This window comes from Panthera tigris, chromosome E1 (genome assembly GCF_018350195.1).
Source record: "Panthera tigris isolate Pti1 chromosome E1, P.tigris_Pti1_mat1.1, whole genome shotgun sequence".
Lineage (NCBI taxonomy): Eukaryota > Metazoa > Chordata > Mammalia > Carnivora > Felidae > Panthera > Panthera tigris.
The window spans coordinates 6,977,161-6,997,809 of record NC_056673.1 but is presented as its reverse complement, the minus strand read 5'-3'; the positions used below and the strand labels follow the sequence as shown (position 1 = coordinate 6,997,809).

The following is a 20,649-nucleotide window of genomic DNA, read 5'->3' as shown; positions in this document are numbered from 1 at the left end:
AAATGTCCTATAGGGTAGAGCCCTGTGGTTGGCCATTAGAGACGATCTCTCGGGTTGATGCTAATCTTTGCTTTTCATCTTTTGGAGCCAGGCGCTCAGGAAGGTACAATTAGTCTTAATTATATTGTTACTCAATCTATAGCTTTCTGTCTACATGGAGAGACTTGGTACACGTAGCTCAAATACCTCACTCAAATTCATTGAGTTAGTTAAAATGTCAGTTAAGAAACACGAGGTGGGGCGCCTGGGTAGCTCAGTCGGTTAAGCGTCCAACTCCTGATTTCGATTCAGGCCATGATCTCACGGTTCGTGGGTTCGAGCCCCTCATAGGGCTCTGTGCTGACAGTGCAGAGCCTGCGGGAGATTCTCTCCCTCTCTGCCGTCTCTCTCTCTCTCTCTCACTCAGAATAAATAAACTTAAAAAAAAAAAAAGAAATACTAGGAATTGGGTGAAGGTGGTCAAGATATATACACATCCAATTCTAAATGAGTAAGTTCTGGGTATGTAATGTATGACACGATAGCCATAGTTACCGATATGATACTGCATATTTGGAAGTTTCTAGGATAGCAGATCTTCAAAGGGCTCATCCTAAGGGCGATAAAATTGGTTAACTGTGAAGTGATGATGTTAAGTCAACTCACCATAGTGATCACTTCCCAATATACTCATATCAAATCATTATGTTGCATGCCTTAGACAATGTTAAGGGCACCTGCGTGGCTCAGTCGTTGAAGCGTCCAACTTTGGCTCAGGTTTGATCTCATGGTTAATGTGTTCGAGCCCCACATCAGGCTCTCTGCTGTCAGCACAGAGCCTGCTTTGGAGCCTCTGCCCCCCACCTCTGTGCCCCTCTCCTACTTGCACTCTCTCTCTCTTAAAAAACAATAAACATTTACCAAAGCAACAACAAAAAAAACAAACAAACAAAAAAAAAAAAAACCTCACACAATGTTATATGTCAATTATATATCTGAATTAAATGGGAGGGAAGGACTGAAAATAAATAAATAAATAAATGCAAATGTAAAAAAAAAAACAAAACAAAAAACTCCCAAAGATACACTAGAATTACAATACTTCCTTGATTGAACTAGTCTAGCTAATCCCATCCAAAAAAGGAATGTGTCCAGCCTGGGATCAAACTCATAAAGAATGTGGTCTGGGGGTGCCTGGGTGGTTCAGTCGGTTAAGCGTCCGACTTCGACTCAGGTCATGATCTCACAGTTCATGGGTTCGAGCCCCGCGTCGGGCTCTGTGCTGACAGCCCGGAGCCTGGAGCCTGCTTCGGATTCTGTGTCTCCCTCTCTCTCTCTCTGCCCCTCCCCTGTTTACGTGCATCCACTCTCTCTCTCTCCCTCAAAAATAAATAAACATTAAACAATTAAAAAAAAAAAAGAATGCCGTTTTACGTGTATTGGATTGTATTTTATCCGTCCATATGTCATTTCCATTTGTAAGACTCACCACCCCATCAAAAGCACGGTTTGGCAAGCCTGATCCAAAGCTGAAGGCGGGGGGCACCCTCAGGGTAACGGCCCGGCCCTGCACATGTTGAGACACTAATTGCTACCTGCTCCGTGTCTGCTTACTGTTTGAAGCCGTCCCTTTTTGAAAGTCCGGGCTCCCCCTGCCTCCTCTACTTGCCTACTTTTCACCCCGTGTCCCACAAGCCCTCAGCGTGCCCTGCTGGTAGTTCTGTTCCAAACACATCACTGGGACTTTCAGAAGAACAGGCTTAAGTTTCAGCAGAGGATTCATTTCCAGCTCTCACTAGGCTCCAAATCAAGAATCCAGTATATAAGAACTGAGGATTAGTGCCATTCGAGCTAGGGGTTGGGGCGATAACCATGGAATTTTTCAAGAGGCTGATTCGGCATGAAACGCTTTGTGCAGATGTAAATGCTGATCGAATTCACATGGTAATGATCCGACTGGCCACTTCTGTTTGCTTGAATCTTCTCAGGGTGCCTCCGGTTCCAGGCAGGGAGACAGGACCGCTTGCCTGCCGCTTGGCACATGAGAAGCCTCGCTCCCTGGACGGCTCTGGGTACAGCCCGCTTCTCGGTGATGTTAACCAGAGTTGGCTGCTGGGATCTTAGAGGATCAAAAGGAATTTAAAGAAATTGTACATGAGCCCAGAAGAAAGCCCATCAAATCACTTCCTTGTGTCTGTGGGTTCCACCCACTAATAGCCTGCCAGACCCAAATACCTGAGAAGAAAACAGGGTACAGAGAGGAGAAAGAAGGGGAAACTGACCCCAGAGGACAAATGAATCAACCGCCAAATTCTGGATTCACCGGCAAGTGATACAGGCCAAGGGGGTATCTCCTTCCTGTGTATATCGTTCGTGTATGAGTGGAGGGACAAAGTTATATAATCTTCTCATATTGCACTAACTAGTAATCCTCATCAGTGTTTTTAGAAGTCCACCAGCCTACAAACCCGCTCCAGAGTGAAGTTCTGGGAGGGAGAGAAAGACAAGGTGGAAAGAGAAAAACAGAGAGACTGAGAAGAAAACAGGGTACCGAGAGGAGAAAGCAGGGGAAACTGACCCCAGAGGACAAATGAATCAACCGCCAAATTCATTTTGTCTCCAGTCTTCTCTTTACTTTTGTTTTGCTCCAGGAACTACCATGGCAATGACTGTTAATACCAACACACAATGGTTTCCCTTCTTTACTCTGCGGACCTCATTAAGTCATCCAAGAAAAGCTCTCATTTCTGGACTTTGATCAAACCGACTCCACTCACAAAGCCCACCTCTTGGCAATTCCGCTTCCCTGGAGAAGAACACACTTCCAAGTGAGTTGAGCAATCATCTCCAGTGTGCCTCTGTGCCTTTGCGTGAGTTATTCCTACTGATCCTGTGTTTGTTCTCTCTTACCCACCCGGTCTCCCGACTCAGCCCCATGTCAGCTCCTGCCCTCTCGACAGCCCGCCTCCTTCCCATCCCACAAGGGGCTGGCAAGTCCCCTGCTTCCCTTTACAAGCCTGTCTCTATGGTCTCATAACATGTGTGTATTGTTTCAGTAGAATGATCCTTCACATCCGGTTTTCTCAGCTATGCACGACACGAGGGCAAGACCCCCAACTGATTCACCTTTTGATTACTAGCAACCAGTAAATGATGGTTGAATGAATGATCTTTCACTGGAGGAAGGCCAGTCCCATTCTCTGTCCCGTCACAAACCCTGCCCCTGATTCTTTGCTTTCAGTGAGGACAGGTAGTCCATACAGAATGGATGGGGAAAATCATGGTAAAAGCAACAGCACTATAATATATGCATGAGTTCGAGCCCTGCATCGGGCTCTGTGCTGATAGCTCGGAGCCTGGAGCCTGCTTTGGATTCTGTGTCTCCCTCTCTCTCTGACCCTCCCCCGTTCATGCTCTGTCTCTCTCTGTCCCAAAAATAAACATTAAAAAAAATTTTTTTTTTAATTTTGAAAAAAGAACTTCACTGCAGGCTCAACCAATGATTGGTAAAGGAGTCGATTGAATGACGGAATAAATGAATGAAAGCAATATGATTGGTTAAAAAAATAATAAAATAAAATACAGTACAATATGATTGAGAGCAAGTTTACAAGATGTTGGGGCAGTTTCCCATAACGTCTTTGTGTCGTATGTGCCGAATGGGGTACAGATGCTTAATAAACGTTAGTTATCATCACCATCATCATCATCATCATCAACATCGTCACGAAGAGTGCCTGGTATTTCTATTTAGCAACGAATCTATTGCCATTGCAGCCTGATGCCCACCATTATGGTTAATATGTGAGGTTCTAGGAGTTCCAGCCAACGGCAATCAGACAACAATAGCCATTGTATGTGCCAGGTACTGGGCTATATGTGCTCTACAGGCAAAGTTTTGCTTAATCCTCAGAAGATCCCTGTAAAGTAGGTATCATTATCCGTTTTTATAACCAAGGAATCTGAGCCTCAGAAATTGGGGTAAATTGCAGAAGATTTGAGCAACTAGGTGGTACAGTCGGGATTTACCCCAGGTCTGTCTGTTGCTCTCCAAGAAGAAAAAGAAGGAAACAGTCTAAATATTGACATACATTTCTTGCAAAGAAATGACTATCTCTGTGCAAAGCCCAAGATCTCCAACCCACATAAAATAACATAAGATAGCAAGTAAAGGCTAATTATAAAATAAATGCTCAAACATTTTGCCTTGTCTAGAGACCCCCAATATTTGGTTCAAAGTAACGTGCTATCTAAAGATCTCCTTCACAACAATGATAAAAAGATGAAAATATCACATCATGTGCCCCGGTCCAGAAGATGTGATTTCTCATGTGGCTCCCAGCCCAAATCATCCTGCTCTAGAAGCCACAGCCCCTTTGTTATCTTGAGGACAAAAATTTAACCATATTTTTGGCCAAGTGGGAATGAAACTTGTAAGTAATATTCAGGGTCTATATCAAGAAAACAACTGGGGCGCCTGGGCGGCTCAGTCGGTTGAGCGTCTGACTTTGGCTCTGGTCATGATCTCACAGTCCGTGAGTTCGAGCCCCGCGTCGGGCTCTGTGCTGACAGCTCAGAGCCTGGAGCCTGCTTCGGATTCTGTGTCTCCCTCTCTCTCTGCCCCTCCCCTGCTCATGCTCTGTCTCTCTCTGTCTCAAAAATAAATAAAAACATTTAAAAAAATTAAAAGAAAAAAAGAAAACAACTGAAAAACTTTACTAAGAGACATTCAAAATGAAAATACATTAAAAGATGTACCTTATTTCCAGGGGCACCTGGGTGGCTCAGTCAGTTAAGTGTCCGACTTCAGCTCAGGTCATGATTTCAGGGTTCATGAGTTCGAGCCTCATATCAGTCTCTCTGCTGTCAGGGCAGACAATCCCTTTGGATTTTCTGTCTCCCTCTCTCTCTGACCCTCCCTCACTCTTTCTCTATCTCTGTATCAAAAATAAATAAACATTTAAAAAAAGATGGACCCTATTTATGGATGAGAAGATTTAATACGGATAAAATGTCAATTTTTCACAACTTTAGATTTACCTTGATGATGCCAGTAAAACTCTGACAGGCCTATTTTCTGAAACTTCACAGATTGTTTTAACATTTATATGCGAGAATATGCACAGCAGAAAAGCCAAAAATATTATGGAAAAGAGTTACAAGAAGGGTTTACCACACAAATATTAACATGTAATATACAGGATAATAATTAAAGCAATATGTTACTGGCACCAAATTAGGAAGACAGAGTAATAAAATAGAATGAGAAGTATAAGGGCACCTGGGTGGCTCAGTCAGTTGAGCGATTGACTTCAGCTCAGGTCATGATCTTACGGTTCATGAGTTCAAGCCCTGCATCAGGCTCTGTGCTGACAGCTCAGAGCCTGGAGCCTGCTTCAGATTCTGTGTCTCCCTCTCTGTCTGTGTCTCCCTTCCCCACTCATGCTCTGTTTCTTTCTCTCTCAAAAATAAATAAACGTTAAAAAAAAAACCTATAAAACGCAGTACACGTTTCTATATAATGTTTAGCAAGGCAGAGCTAAAGTGTTTTATCAAGGGCAGAAATCTAAAAGGAAAAAAAACAGAGATTCAACCACATGCAATTTTACACTGTTTGTAAGTACAGGAAAAAAATCAAAAACCGAACGACAAACCCAAACAAGCTTTTGTAAGTTATGTGGTAGCAACTTAATTCCTCCACATGTAAAGATCTTGTATGAATCAATTAGAAACAGATACACATGCCAGGTAAAGCTCGGCAAAAACAAGTCACAAAAGAAATACAAACAGTTGTCAAAGCTGCCAGAAATCGGAGAATTGCATTGCAAAACATCTTTGAGAGGATACTGCTTCAGGGCTCAAAGGGGTAAGAATTTTCTAAACTGTCTGTTTGGTTTGAGTAATGCCCTGCTTGTGAGGGGTATAAAGTTTTTCAGGCTTTCTGGATGTTAATTTTGCTACAGACATGAAAAAGACCTGAAAAGAAGAGTAACTTGCTCCGGAAATATTAGGAAGGAAGTAACCATACATGCAAATAAGCATTTAGCATTTAGAAGGTTCACTGAATCAGGGCACGTGGGTGGCTGTTGGTTAAGCATCCAACTCTTGATTTGGGCTCAGGTCATGATCTCATGGTTCCAGAAAGACAGTGCGTTGACAGCCCTGGGGGCTGCTTAGGATTCTCTCTCTCCCTCTCTGTCTCTCAGCCCCTCCCCTACGTGCACATACGCATACATACAGTATCTCTCTCTAAATAAACAAACATTAAAAAAAAAGCTTTAAAAAAAAAAGTTCACCAAATCATTGTTATGGTCATGACAAACTGTCAATAGTTTGAATCTCGAACTTCAGAGAAATGGCTTTATGTATTTATTTATGGGAAAATGGTTGTAATTAATTAAAAAGATTTTTTTAACATTTATTCGTTTTTAAGAGAAAGAAGAGAGAGTGAGCAGGGGGGTTTCAGGGAGAGTGGGGGGCAGAATTCAAAGCAGACTCTGGGCTCTGAGCTGTCAGCCCAGAGCCTGACACGGGGCTCAAACTCGCTGACCTCAAGATCATGATCTGAGCCAAAGTCGGACACTCAACCGACTGAGCCACCCAGAAGCCCTGGAAAAATGTTTTGTTTTTGTTTTGTTTAACATTTATTTATAGTTGAGAGACAGAGCATGAGCAGCGGAGGGGCAGAGAGAGAGGGAGACACAGAATTGGAAGCAGGCTCCAGGCTCTGAGCTGTCAGCACAGAGTCCGATGTGGGGCTCAATCCCATGAACTGCGAGATCGTGACCTGAGCCCAAGTCAGAAGCTTAACTGACTGAGCCACCCAGGCGCCCCTGGAAAAATGGTTTTAAATAGTGGTTGTACACACACACGATGAAAGACTGTGCAAATATATGGATGGATAAAGAAGGTGCAGTGTATGTACATTTCTATATAATATCTAAGTGTTCATGTTGGTGAAAATATATATTTAAATATATACATGAAATTATTTTTATATGTTATCTATAATGGAATATTACTCAGTCCTAAAAAAGATCTTGTCATTCGTGACAACATGGGTGGATCCAGAGGGCGTGACGCTAAGTGAAATCAATCAGAGAAAGACGATTCCCACGTGGTTTCACTTACATGTAGAATGTGAACAACACAACGAACGTGGAAACGGATCCATAAATACAGAGAACAAACTGGTGATTGCCAGAAGGGCGGTGGGCAAAATGAGCGAAAGGGAGAGGGAAGTCCAGGCTTGCGGTTATGGAATGAATAAGTATGTCTGGGAGAACATGGTCAATGGTGTTGCAAATTGCATCGTATGGTGGGTGACAGGTGGTGGGTACGCTTGTGGTGAGCAGAGCATATTAGAGCTGTCCAATCACTATGTTGTACACCTGCAACTAACGTGACCTTGTGTGTCAACTGTGTGTTCATCTTACTTTTTAGTTGTTTTTTTTTTAATGTTTATTTATTTCCGAGAGAGAGAGAGACACAGAGCGCAAGCAGGGAGGGGCAGAGAGAGAGGGAGGCACAGAATCCGAAGCAGGCTCCAGGCTCCGAGCTGTCAGCACAGAGCCCAATGCGGAGCTTAAACTCACAAATCGTGCGATCAGGACCTGAGCCGAAGTCTGACGCTTAACCGACTGAGCCACCCAGGTGCCCCTGGAATTTGCTCCGATTGTTATCTGTCTATGGATATGTCCAGTCATAATACTGGAAAGACGCATGCCTAAATGGAAGCAGCAGTCATCCCTGAGATGATAGGTGTCTTCTTCGTTTAAATAAATTTGAATGAGTTTTAATATCGGAAGGGGAGTTCTTTGACAACTGAGGAGTGCAAAGTGCTGTGAACTGCTTTGAAAACACGGTTGGTGTGAGGGAGGAGTGGTGATGTGGGTCTGCCTGGCCATCTAGACTGAGACTACTTAATTGGAGGTCCTGTGTTTTCCCCGAGGGCCCCTCCAGATGTCCCTGCCCCATATCCCTGCTCACCAGGGACCACCTCCCCAGAGTCATGGCCCTGGGCTTTGGTCAATGCTACTTGGCCAACAACAGTTTCCTTAATGGATGGGCGGAGAGTAAAGAAAACGTGCGTGAGTGATGGGGAAGGAGGGCTGGAGTTAATAGACGCCACGCCAGCATGGTGGGATCAGCCGCCCTGCTCCCATTCGGCTTGGCTTATCTCATCTGCTGTCAGAGCTTTTCATCACGTCGTGTGTGCCCCAATCCGGGCAGATTTGCTACTCATTATGGCTCCCAGCCCAGCTGTCCGTCCCAGGAGGCAGGCCCAGGCATGCCTCCAGGATGAAAAATTATTCGAGCTGCTGGGCGTTCGGTGTTCTTAAGAACCCCTCTGGAGTTGAGTGCGAGTGAAGGAGTCGGGGCCAGAACAGTTCTGCCAGATGCCCGTACCTGGGGCTCCCCCCACAACTCTTGAGGGCCGTCACGTAACGCCCCTTTTGTCTTCACGGAGCTCTGCTTCTCCCCGAGACCAGCGCGGAATAATCGGGCATGAATACAAGCCTCTCCTCTCTGCTGGCTGTTCATTTATCAGTCCCAGGACTCGACTCTGCTGAGTCCAGCCAGCCCACCGCACCCTTCCCACCATATCGAGAATGGACACATCAAAAGAAAATCCGTCCGGCCCCCAGAAATTAAAGTTTGTTGTCTGATTGCCCAGGGAGCACAGAGCCCCTGTAGACACCAGGGCCTGTATTTGTGGATATTTGAGAGCAAATAGCAGCGATCCCTTCTATCTGTGGACTGACTATAAAGCACTCTCACGTACCTCTGGATATCCCAATGACCCTGGGAAAGAGATAGAGGGGCCCCGATTTTAGCTCTCCCCCCCTCCCCCCACCGCCATGGCCCTGCTGCTCCATTCAGCTGACAGCAGAAACGTCCTAAGGGACCCAAGCCTGTCCACACCCAAGAACATACAAGGGGGATGCTGAAAGGTTGGTCACCTTCTAGCACTGGGCTCAAAATTTGGCCTCGCTGCTTACTGATTATGTGACCTTAAGAAGTTTCCCAGCTTCTGTAAATATCAGTTGCCCCAGCTATAAAATGTGGATGCGGAATCGGGGCGGGGGGGGCAGGGAGGTGGGAGCACAGGGGTGACTCAGTCGGTTAAGCATCCAACTCTTGATTCCGGCTCAAGTCACGATCTCACAGTTCGCGGGTTTGGGCCCCGCATCAGGCTCAGCGCTGGCGGTGCAGAGCCTGCTTGGGATTCTCTCGCTCCTGTCTCTCTCTCACTGTCTCTCTGCCCCTCCCCCCTTTCTCTCTCTTTCAAGATAAATAAATAAACTTAAATAAGTAAGTAGGTAAATAAATAAATAAAATGTGGATAAGAAAATCGTTGCCCTCGCGGAGCTGTGAAAATCAATCACGTTACACACTACCTGGTCTATGGTAGCACTCCACAAAGGGAAGCTCTGATCATCAGTCTGGCTTTTACAGATCCCTAGGAGAAGAAGCCCCTGGAAAATGGCCCGTCTTCCAGAACAGGCACAGGATCTCTGTACCTTGAACCCCCAAGTCGCTTGCATAAAAGATGGATAACCCCCCCCCCCATAAGAGAAGGACTGGAGTTTGGCCAACGATGAAGGAAATGGTGGGGAAGTTTTTTCTCGGGTCCCCGTCGAGATGGATGGACTGGCCTGAGATCAAGGCTGAGGCCCCGGGATGGGAATGGGACCCAGCGTGCTCAGCGGGGTGTGGGATGCGCAGTGACTGCCCCCATCGTAGGGTGCCCTTGGACGGTACCGGCTCTCACTGGGCTCTTGCAGTGAGCCACTCCCTCATCTCTTGGTCTCTGCATGGTGCCCCAAGAACAAGCCTTCAAAACACTCAGTCCCCAAGCTCAGGATTCCTCTTCTTTAATGCAAGCCACTGTTTGCGAAGGCATCCGTCTAGCTGATCTACATCACCCCCCAATGAGACATCAGTGTTCCAGGGAACTGCCGGCAGCTTGGAGCTCCTGCAGCCTGCGGGACCCTACCAAAGGTTTTTGTCTCTGACCCAGACCCATCCGTCTCCGACTCGGGTCTTCTGCCAACATCCGGGAAATAGTGATAGGTTAGCCTAGTAGCTGACGAGTAGGATAAACTCCCAGCACCTTTGTAGTTCTTGGCACGGAAACATCACCTCTGAAAAAAACTTAGCGTTCTGTCGTGTTCTGTCTTGAGTGGTTTGCTAATCGTGGGATACTGTACTAGGACAAGGCCACCAGACTGCCTCCAAGCCCATAGCCCCTTCCAAATGAAGCTGTCCCGTGAGATAGGCCAGGGGAACTATCCCCACACTTAGTGACAGCTAATTGGACCCGGAGCTGGCCCTTGGAACTGAATTCAGCCAATTCATGAGCTGGCCAGCAGTCTGGGAAGAAGATAGACCCAAAAAGATGAGCTGGGTCCCATTCACTGCAGCGGGAAACAGGCAGTTAGCAGGGATAGCTGAGCGGAGATATAATTGTAGCAATGCCTGAAGCCATAGGAAAGCAGCCTCTAGGAGTGAACAAAACCTATAGGGTAGATAAAGGATATGAAGAATCAGGGGGAAGGAATAAACCAGTTAGCAACTAGACATTAAGTAGTAGACATGTGCCCGCTGAATTTCAGTTCTTGGTAGAATACAGAGCAAAGACTCACGAGCTCCAGCTAAGGAAGTCTACTGAGGCATCTTAAACGCCAAACCACCCACGACTTCCTGCTCTTCTGGAAGCCTCCTTGACTGGGGTTCCATGCTTGTGTCCACTTTTGATAAGCCCCCATTACTTGAGGTGACTGAATTCCCCAGTAGAACAGTCATGCTTGTACCCATCCCCTTGCATGGTCATTGTTTGCCCAGTAGAGGCATAGTTTGAGGAAAGCTGGGCTGACACATTTAGGGGCACTCCCTTGGGATTAGTGCGTCTTCCACTGACACTTGCCTGCATGCCTATCCTGAGGCTTCATTGACAGGGGTCCCCCAAGGAACTAGCACACCCTATAAGCCTTCTAGCCTTTTTTTATTGGTGGTAAACCCTGGACAACCCTTAGATGCAAAGTAATATGGAACACATTTAAAGTGAAAGAAGCATAATACATCTTTGTGAAAACTGGTTTTCTAAAATTCTTTAAAGTTTATTTATTTATTTATTTATTTAGCAAGAGCGAGCAAGCAGGGGAAGTTCAGAGAGAGAGGGAGAGAGAATCCCAAGCAGGCTCTGCACCATCATCCCAGAGCGAGATGCGGGGCTCGAACTCACGAATCGTGAGACCGTGACCTGAGCCAAAACCAAGAGTTGGACGCTTGACCGACTGAGCCACCCAGGTGCCCTTTGCAAAAATTGTTTTAAGCCAGTGTTAGAATAGAAATGTGGAAATCATTTAATTAAAATTCTAAGACCTTTCAGTACTTGTTTTTCAAGTTAACGTAAATTTGTACGTGTGTGTATACAATTCTATAAGTAAAGATTTGTGTATACAACGCTACAGGAAGATATAGAATAATTGTGTCCTCTCACAAAACTCCTTCATGCTGCCCCTCTTAGCAAGTTAGACCCTCACCTCAACCCTACCCATTGGCAACAACTGGTCTTTCATCACGTACTTTTGGCTTTTTTGGAATATCATGTAAATAGAATTATATAGCATGTCATTTTTTGAGATTGGCTTCTTTCACTCACCATGAGGCCTTTTAGTTTTATTTATTTATTTATTTATTTATTTATTTATTTATTTATTTTTAATGTTTATTTATTTTGAGAAAGACAGAGAGCAAGCAGGAGAGGGGCAGAAAGAGAGGGAGAGAGGGGGAGAGAGAGAGAGGGTGAGAGAGAATCCCAAGCAGGCTCCATGTTATCAGCACAGAGCCCGATGTGGGGCTTGATCCCATGAACTGTGAGATCATGACCTGAGCAGAAATCAAGTCAGATGCTCACCTGACTGAGCCACCCAGGCACCCCATCATGAGGCCTTTTAAATCCACTCATGCCATTGGGCATAGCCACAGTCTGTTCCTTTTACTGCTGGGTAGAATTATTGATGAATGTTCCATGGTTTGTTAATCCATCCATCTTTCAAGGACAACCTTCCAGGTGCCCCCGGGCACCTGTTTTCTGCCATCTACGCTGTCCAATCAACTCAAGGAAAAGATTGCCTCGGACTGTCTGATTTTGGGGGCCACGCTGCCTCCTCCATGGAACTTTCTCTGTGGTGTTCCTTTGCCCAGACACTGCTATTTCCATAGTGAGGGACCATATACTGTACATACTATTGCACTTTATGACTGTTTCTTCTCGATTCTATGTGCATTCCTGTGTACGGGAACCCTATGACGGCTTCTTCTATTTTCATGTTACTTCTCACCTTGCAGATTAAAAAAAAAAAAAAAAAAGGACAGTATTGACCCCAAATATTAGCAGCATAAGGCACATGGGTTCAGAGCCACGACAATATTAACTGACTTTTTCTGTTCACGTTCTCTTCTCCCTCATTCCCAAGCTTCTGTCCTACATTTAGCCAGTACATGACAAACCACATCAGCACGGTCTGGTCCAAACCACACATCACTCCAGGGGAAATTAATAACAGCCTGAAGAAAAATAATAGCATGGCTGAGCAAATAGCTGAGTTTAAAAATAAGTTTTAAGTCATTCCAATTCAGAAAGTCAGTAAACCCGCAGGTGAAATCAGACCCAGGAGGAGTCGGCGAGGAATCGGAGCAAATGATTTTGAGATCATTTTCTAGAAATGGGAACAAATGTTCCGGGTCAATCATAGTCCAACTCCGTCCATAATGCAGGTAGCATCTGTTGAATATGAAATCCGCCTTTCAATCACCAAAGAGCACAGTAAACATTTCAGAGCTGATGCCATCCCCGGTTGAGATTTCCATTATTTTCTGGACAGCTCGACCCTTATGAGCTAAGCCATTTGTGAGACATGCAGTGTGCTCTTATCTCAATGTCTCCAAAGCCATAAATTTCTCCATGAAGCCCATTCACTCCCACAAATGAGTTGTCAGGAGGCTTGACAGAGTGTGGGGCAAAGTCAAACTTTAATGGACTGACGCATAATTACAAAACAAAACAAAAACAGTTATACGAATTAAACACACCCACAGATTGACAAGGACCGAGCAAGACTCTTCTCCCAAACCCAAACCAGCTCACCAGCATTTTAATTAGGGTTGAATACTTGGGATTAGTATCAGATTTCTCCTTGCAAGGGATCTAGCTTCTGGAGGAGTGAGTCTATGGTTTACAGAGTGTCCTTCCCACCCTTCCCCCCCACCCCAGAAAACCCTCCTTATTTTCATTCACATTATGACAAGGCGGATGGTAGAGTAATGTTCCATTCAAAAGCAATGATTGAGACAATCATTGCGTCTGAAGACAAACTACCTGAGTTCAAATCCTAGCTCTGCTACTAACTAGCTAGGTAAACGTGGAGAAGTTACTTACTCTCTCTGGGCCTCAGTTTTCTCAGCCCTACAATAGGGATAATTCTATTTGCCTCATAGGATTGTGGTGAGGTAAGTGAGTTATTCATGTAAGTCACGTAGCTCGGTACCTTCAGTAACTATTAGCTACGTATCGCCCAGAACTTTCTTTCCTGGTCTTACCATCTTGCATTCAGGTACACCTATGTCTCAAGAGACCACAAAGAACCATGTTCCACTTAAACAAAGTGTCTCATTGATTTCCCTGTCTGCCCCGTGAAGGCTCAAGGACCCGCACCCCCTAGTAAGAACCCCAATGTATAGCAAGAAAAGAACACCGTAGGCGAACGGCAGCCTACTGGGTTTGATGATGTTGGTTTTCTCCAAGATGGCTTCAGAAGTGCCATGGCTGGTTTCCGGTCCTGGCCCCCTCCAGAAACATTCTTCGTCCCGCTGGCCAGATACCAGTGTGCTACAACCCCATTTAACCTGACCTTATGCACACTCTATTTTTTAATTAACCTTGGATCAGCAAAGCAATATCTGTTCTCCAAATACAGTCATATTTTATGCAAGCGGTGACAAGCTAATTAAGTTAATTATTGTAACACCTCTCTGTATAATGAAACTAAGGTTGGATGATTCCAGCTGCTTCTCCTTAAAGTGCATCCCAGCGATGATTAAAAAATAATTAATATTTCACCAAAGACAGGAACAAGAAGTTAATTAAAAGACAGAGGCGCAGTCTTAATGAAACATATCCGATTGTGTTCACCACCGCACTCCACAGCCAAATCCCTCCTCAGAAAGCAGACGAACACCGGTGAACATCAGGCCTTTACTTGAGAGCATGTAGAGATCATTAACATCTCCCACTTGCCCCATCCGGCAAGCATTCTAGAAATTTCTCTTTGCCTTTTAACGAGATAAAGGCAACTCTTGTATTTACTTGGGCAAAGTGGGTTGGCCGAAATGAAGTCCAAATTTGAACCAGTAATATGACATTTGGGGGGGGGAGGAGCTACTTTGTCAAAACTGTCACTTCTCTGATAGTATCACAGACGCCCCCAGTGGGTCTCACCTCCATGAGAAAGCTCTCACTAGCACCATTGACATCTAGCTGATTGTCCTATCTTTAAAAGGGAGAGGTTGAATTAAATGTCGTGGTTGAACTCTGACTCCAGCTCCTGGAAATGCTGTCCTTCATGGATCTAAGCTGTCACATGAGAGAGTTTTTGTAAGGTTAAAATGAGGTAGGACGAGTATTATTAAACCTATTTTAAGGGCACCTGAGGGGCTCAGTCGATTAAGCGTCCGACTTCAGCTCAGGTCACAATCTCGCAGTTCATGAGTTCGAGTCTCGCGTGGAGCTCCGTGCTGACAGCTCAGAGCCTGAAGCCTGCTTCGGATTCTGTGTCTCCCTCTCTCTCTGTCCCTCCCCCACTCACACTCTGTCTCTCTCTCTCTCAAAAAATAAATAAACACTAAAAAAAATTTTTTAATCCCAACATGTATTTTCAACTTAGGACAGCAATCAAAATACGACAAAAAACATTCTTATATATCACATTGCATATTCGAGAATTTGATTTTATGTCAAAATAAGTACTTTTCTGTCTTATAAGAAATTTTGGCTGTAGCAAAATTATATTAAAGTATCTTTGTTTCGGGGTGCCTGGTGGTTCAGTTGGTTAAGCGTCTGACTTTGGCTCAGGTCATGATCTCACAGCTCGTGGGTTCAAGCCCCATGTCAGGCTCTGAGCTGACAGCTCGGAGCCTGGAGCCTGCTTCAGATTCTGTGTCTCCCTCCCTCTCTGCCCCATCCTGCTCTCTCTCTCTCTCTCACTCAAAAATAAATATTAAAACAAAAACAAAACACAACCTAATTTATAGACGTGAAATCTCCTACTCTTACAACTTTTCCAGGATTTTGTCGAAGTGACGGTTTCCTCTGAACCTCCAAGTTCACACTGAACTCCAGGTATCCTGACGCCTAACCATCCAGTGCCTAACCTGCGGTGCCGAGAGCGGTGTATCCAACAAAGTCCCCAGGTTCTTTTCCTAGAAGGAAATCCCTCTGTAGATCTGGTCACACGATTTGCGAGCCACCCCTGCAGGTAAAGCATCAGGCTCACAGTTATGGGGGGCGGGGGTGGGGGGAAAGGGAGGAGTCTGTCTGCCTGCTTGGCTTAGTTTTGTTTTCCTCTTGCGGGACGCTCCCCAGCCAAAGGGGAAGCCACTCTAGGAAGGGCCACGTCCCCGAGAAGCAACTTAATGTAGTCAATCCAGATGGGACTTTGCTCCAGTAACACACCCTGTGGCGCTCATCATTAACACCTCATTTGCAGCAAAGTTTTCATGGTCTTCCTCTCAGGAAGCAATTACACACACATGCACCCCTCCTCGCCTCGAAATTGTATCCTGGCTTGGGTGGCCGGGTGGCCGGGGCACTGAGCAAAACCTGGCGGGAGGGGGTCCCTTTCCCATTTATTTGGAACGGGGGATTTCAGGGCTGGTGTCACGTGAAAGTGAAGACATTTTAGAAAGGCCTTCGGTGCCTGGAGAGGGATGGGTGAGAAGGGACGGGGTGGGAGGGGGTGGGGGGAGGCTGTTAGGTGGGGGAAGCCCAGAGATCTAACTGGGAGTCTATAAAACCCGGGCTGAGCCCGGGAGGGTTGGGATGCAAAATAGGATCGCATCCTTAAGGGGCTTTCTGCTGCTGTCTCCTAGGGCCACTTTCCTAGAGAGTCGGTGCTATAAAAGGACCATGAACACAGAGGAACAGGCCTGCAGGCTGCCCTAGATGCTGAGAAATCACACACACTTGTCCTGGGGAAGGAAGAGTGCGTAGAAAAGAATCTCATGGAGTGCCTGGGTGGCTCCCTCAGTTAAGCCTCTGACTTCGGCTCAGGTCATGATCTCACGGTTCGTGGGTTCGAGCCCCGCGTCGGGCTCTGTGCTGACAGCTCGGAGCCCGGAGCCTGCTTCGGATTCTGTGTCTCCCTCTCTCCCTGCCTCTCCCCCACTTGTGCCCTCTCTCAAAAATAAATAAATAAACATTAAACAAGCAAACAGACACACAAACAAACAAGAGAGAAAAAGAATCTCATGTTTGTTTAGAGTCAAGACCGGGCGGGCATCTCCTCGTTGCCTTCCCCACGTGGCGACTTTCCAGTGGTCACAGCCGAGAACCTGGAACGTCTCAATTCTCGTTTATGACACTTCCGGGTGGCTGCTGTCTCATCCGAGCTGCCTACAAATGACACAGACGGCTATTATCATCATCCCCATTTTGCAGATGAAGGAACCGAGGCCCCGAGAAGGGAAGTGGCTTATGGCTAATGTTGCATGGATCCTGAGTGGTTCAAGCATCTCGGTGGAGCCCTAACCTGCAGACGCCCCTCTCCCTTCAGTCACTAACCCCTTCCCCTCAAACCCCCAGAACGCTGCACCCTCGGAGGCAGAATTCAAGATGTTTAGATGCTTCTGGAACCAACACTGCTGCGTAGATTTATGCCATTTATTGGAGGTTAAGATAACTGGATCTATCAGGAGGGAAAGTAAGGGGACTTGGGAATACACTTTTGCCTTCCTTCCTAAAAGAAACCCAAGCCCTCTCTATTCCCCCTAAGCTGCCCCATATGTCAGCTCTCCCCTTTGTGACATTTTAGACTTCCCCTCCCTGCGGTACACGGGACGGTCCCAATGGTAAGAGTCCATTCAATAAGCATGTGCCAAGTAGGAGAGACTTTAGGGAAGAGCTTGGGTTCTGGGGTCAAACCCCTGGGGTTCGGAACTCAGCTTCTCCATGCAGTACATGGAATTTTGAGCAAGCTACCTCACCTCCCTGGTCCTCAGTGTCTTCATTTGTCAAAGGCAGGTGGTGATGGTACCTGCCTCCAAGGGTCGTGGTGAGCAGGGGGCTCCGTGCGGATAGATGAGATTAGCACATCAATCTGGCACAGAGCGAGAGCTCAGTGTTGGCTCTTAGTTTTGTAATGTTTACTTATTTATTATTTGAGAGAGAGAACAAGGCGGGGAGGGGCAGAGAGAGAGGGAGACACGGAATCCGAAGCAGGCTCCAGGCTCCGAGCCATCAGCACAGAGCCCGACGCGGGGCTCGCTTTGAGAACCACGGGTGTGGAGAAAAGAACAGGGTCCGGGAACCCCGAACCCCGGGCTGCCCCTTCGTAGATACATGTGTAGTGATGCACGTGAGCTCACGTTTCTTCTTTGGGGAACGTGGTGGAGGCATGAACGGAAGGAGGGTGCGTGGCTGAGTGGTTCGCTTATAGGAAAGACGGACCTCGCTGTTGGGCCACGCTGGCCCACGTACTTGGCCAACCGGGCACGATGTAGCAGAAGCTGTGAGGAGACACTGGCCCCAGTTGGGAGGGAGGCCGCAAGGACAAGGTTAAATCTGAGCAGGGTCCTAAAGAGTTGAAAGTCACAGTGATGATAACATAAGTGCTTTGAGCCCTTGAGGAACAAACCCTGGGATATTGAATAAGGGCGTGATTATATCAGCTTTGACCCTTCTGGACCTTGAAACAAAGAGTCATGGCAGGGGCACCTGGGTGGCTCAGTCAGTTAAGTGTCCAACTGTTGATATCTGCTCAGGTCATGATACCACAATGAGATCGAGCCCCACATCGGGCTCCGTGCTGAGCCTGCTTAAAATTCTCTCTCTCTTTCTCCCTCCCTCCTTCTGCCCCTCCACCACTCTCTCTCTCTTTCTCTCAAAATACATTTAAAAAAATAAATTAAATTACATCAAATTAAAGAGTGATGGCAGGTGGCCAAGAGGCACCCAATTCTCCCCACCCACCATCCACATTATGAAGGCTTCCACGTTCGGTGGCTCCAGGCGACATTGAGATGGGATTTATAGTCTCTGCAGCAAAACACCAGAAACCGTTGTGTCAGCCGAAAGCATTAAAACCACGAGTAACTTCTGTCACCCAAGCTGGTTTGCCGTTGGCACCGTGGTCCATTCGTCTCACTCACTCGTTGCTACAATTCAACACTTCACTCGCTTGCCATTTGCAAATGTTGATGTAAAATGTGGCAGACGCTTCCCGAACAGACCAAAAATTTGACAACCGGCTCCCAGGAGAGTCATTTGACATTGCTCAACGTCCTTGCCCACAACAGAATCCAGGGTCCCACATTCACACCGACTTTCGGTGGTTACAATCCTCCCCTTCATGGATGTTTGCCTGGATCTCGAGGCCACAGAATATGAAGCGATTTGACATCTGGCAGCTCCTGTCAAAAAAATAAGTAAATAAATAAGTAAAAAGCAAAGTTGCAAGCCGGGAAGCACAGGGTGGAAAAGGAGCAGGGGGGGGGTTCAGACACACAAGAGAAGGAACCGGGGTGTTGGCTGCATAAATTCTCAGCTTCCAGAGGGAGCCAAGTGAGCGCACAGCCTAGAGGTGGCGGGGGGCAGGGGGGAGGGGTTCCTGACCCTGGACTGGGGGAGCCATCCGTCTCACCCCTGGAAGGAGCCCAGACATGAAGGGAAGAAATAACCAGCCTCCGTTTTCCGGCAGGTCTTTGTTTATAGGCATGGTCAGTTTCCCCAAGGATACTTCCCAAAGTGCAGATAAGCGAGAGGCTCTCGGAATGCCTGTCATTTCCAAAATCCTGGATCCCTGTCTGTTTCCTTCACAGCGACCGTAAACCAGATGTCTGCAGGCGGCTACTGGCAGGCTCCTCTGTGTTTCCAGACCCTTCTGGGGCCCTTCCTTCCGCCATCATGGCCCATCTCCGGTATAACTTCTCCTTCGGTCCTCGGGAAAAGTGAGGCACCTAGGTAAGAACGTTCTGCCTGGTCTGTCCTTGTCTCCCTCTCCTTGCCTGTGAACCGCACAACCCACTACGTAAAGCAGGAGGCACCAAGCAAAAGCATGCGTGATACATGCAGGGTTTCCCAAACCCTGACATGCACAGGCATCACTTGGGGCTGTTGTCAAAACACGGATTCTGAGTCGCTGCGTTTGGGGTGGGGCCTGAGCTTCTGCTTTATGGACGAGCCCTCAGGTGATGCTGATGCTGCCGGTCTGGACACCGTACTTTGAATAACACAGTTATGGAAGATGGGAGGGAATATTGAAAGCAGAGCGGGAGTGCCCCATTATTCTGAGTCACTGGGACGTGGGGGATGGGAGGTGGTGGAGTTAAATTGTATGAATCTCATCTTAGGGATGGTTTAACACAAATAGATTTTACTTGTGCGCTGACTGTCCATGAAATCACGTTCAACCTTCAACGTTCAACGTGGGGGTTCCGACGCTACTTTGTGGCATTCCTTGAATCTATGGGCAGGAGAAAGGCATAATAGGAAATGACTTCTTCACCTGGTGTGGTGGGGTAGAAAGCCCCCAGCTGGTCTTGGGATCAGAAGACTTGGCGTCAATGTCAACTTGGACCCATTGCTAGTGGGCACTCTAGCAACGCCTTGTCCTGAATTGCATTTTAATACACCACCCTGTTTTATCATCCTTCTTACACGGATAATAACGGTGCTTACAGCCAAAGAAGATGTTGTATTACCATTACAGCATTCACATAAAACATGAAGTGATCAAACATCCCGGCTCATTTTCTTAAATATCGTACCAGTGAGATTTACACACGTCTGCTTCCTTCAAGCTCGGCCAGCTTTCCAGATGCACTGTCTCCAGGGCGCGGCCCTTCGGAAAAATGAGCTCTTTGGCCCCACGTGAGTTCCTCTCTCATGTCAAGCCCTTAAGGAAATAATTACGGAAAGCGTCCTGGCCCACACATCCGAGGGTCCCTCTTTGCTTGTGGGAGATGGTCGCATTCTTGGAAATGTTTCGGGAGGACACCATAAAGGGGAACTTGAGGGAGTTAATGTTGGGGACTGGCCTGTCTGAAAGAGCCTGGGTGGCTCGGTCGGTTAAGCATCCAACTTGGGCTCAGGTCACGATCTCATGGTCCGTGAGTTCGAGCCCCGCGTTGGGCTCTGTGCTGACAGCTCAGAGCCTGGAGCCTGTTTCGGATTCTGTGTCTCCCTCTCTCTCTCTGCCCCTCCCCTGTTCATGCTCTGTCTCTCTCTGTCTCAAAAATAAATAAATGTTAAAAAAAATTTTTTTTGAAAGAGAAGCCTGTCTTCATGAGGCCGAATTCTGCGCCCAATTCGTATCGCATTGGGATGAGCCATGTTACAGTCCTAAGTCTGTATATTACACAATTACAGAAACGTGATTTTCATTAGGT

At 46.7% G+C, this 20,649-nt stretch overlaps 1 long non-coding RNA gene across 2 annotated transcripts in view; it reads left to right on the top strand.

Annotated features, from left to right (window-relative positions):
* LOC122233647 overlaps positions 1 to 20,346 on the top strand; it is a 54,228-nt gene extending 33,882 nt beyond the window's left edge. The window contains exons 4-6 of one of the 2 annotated variants that reach the window (XR_006211296.1): positions 2,631 to 2,807; positions 15,331 to 15,521; positions 19,081 to 20,346. This is a non-coding gene — a long non-coding RNA (uncharacterized LOC122233647). The remainder of the gene's footprint in view (positions 1 to 2,630; positions 2,808 to 15,330; positions 15,522 to 19,080) is intronic. The other variant, XR_006211297.1, reaches the window with a different exon arrangement.
* The last annotated feature ends 303 nt before the right edge of the window (positions 20,347 to 20,649 follow it).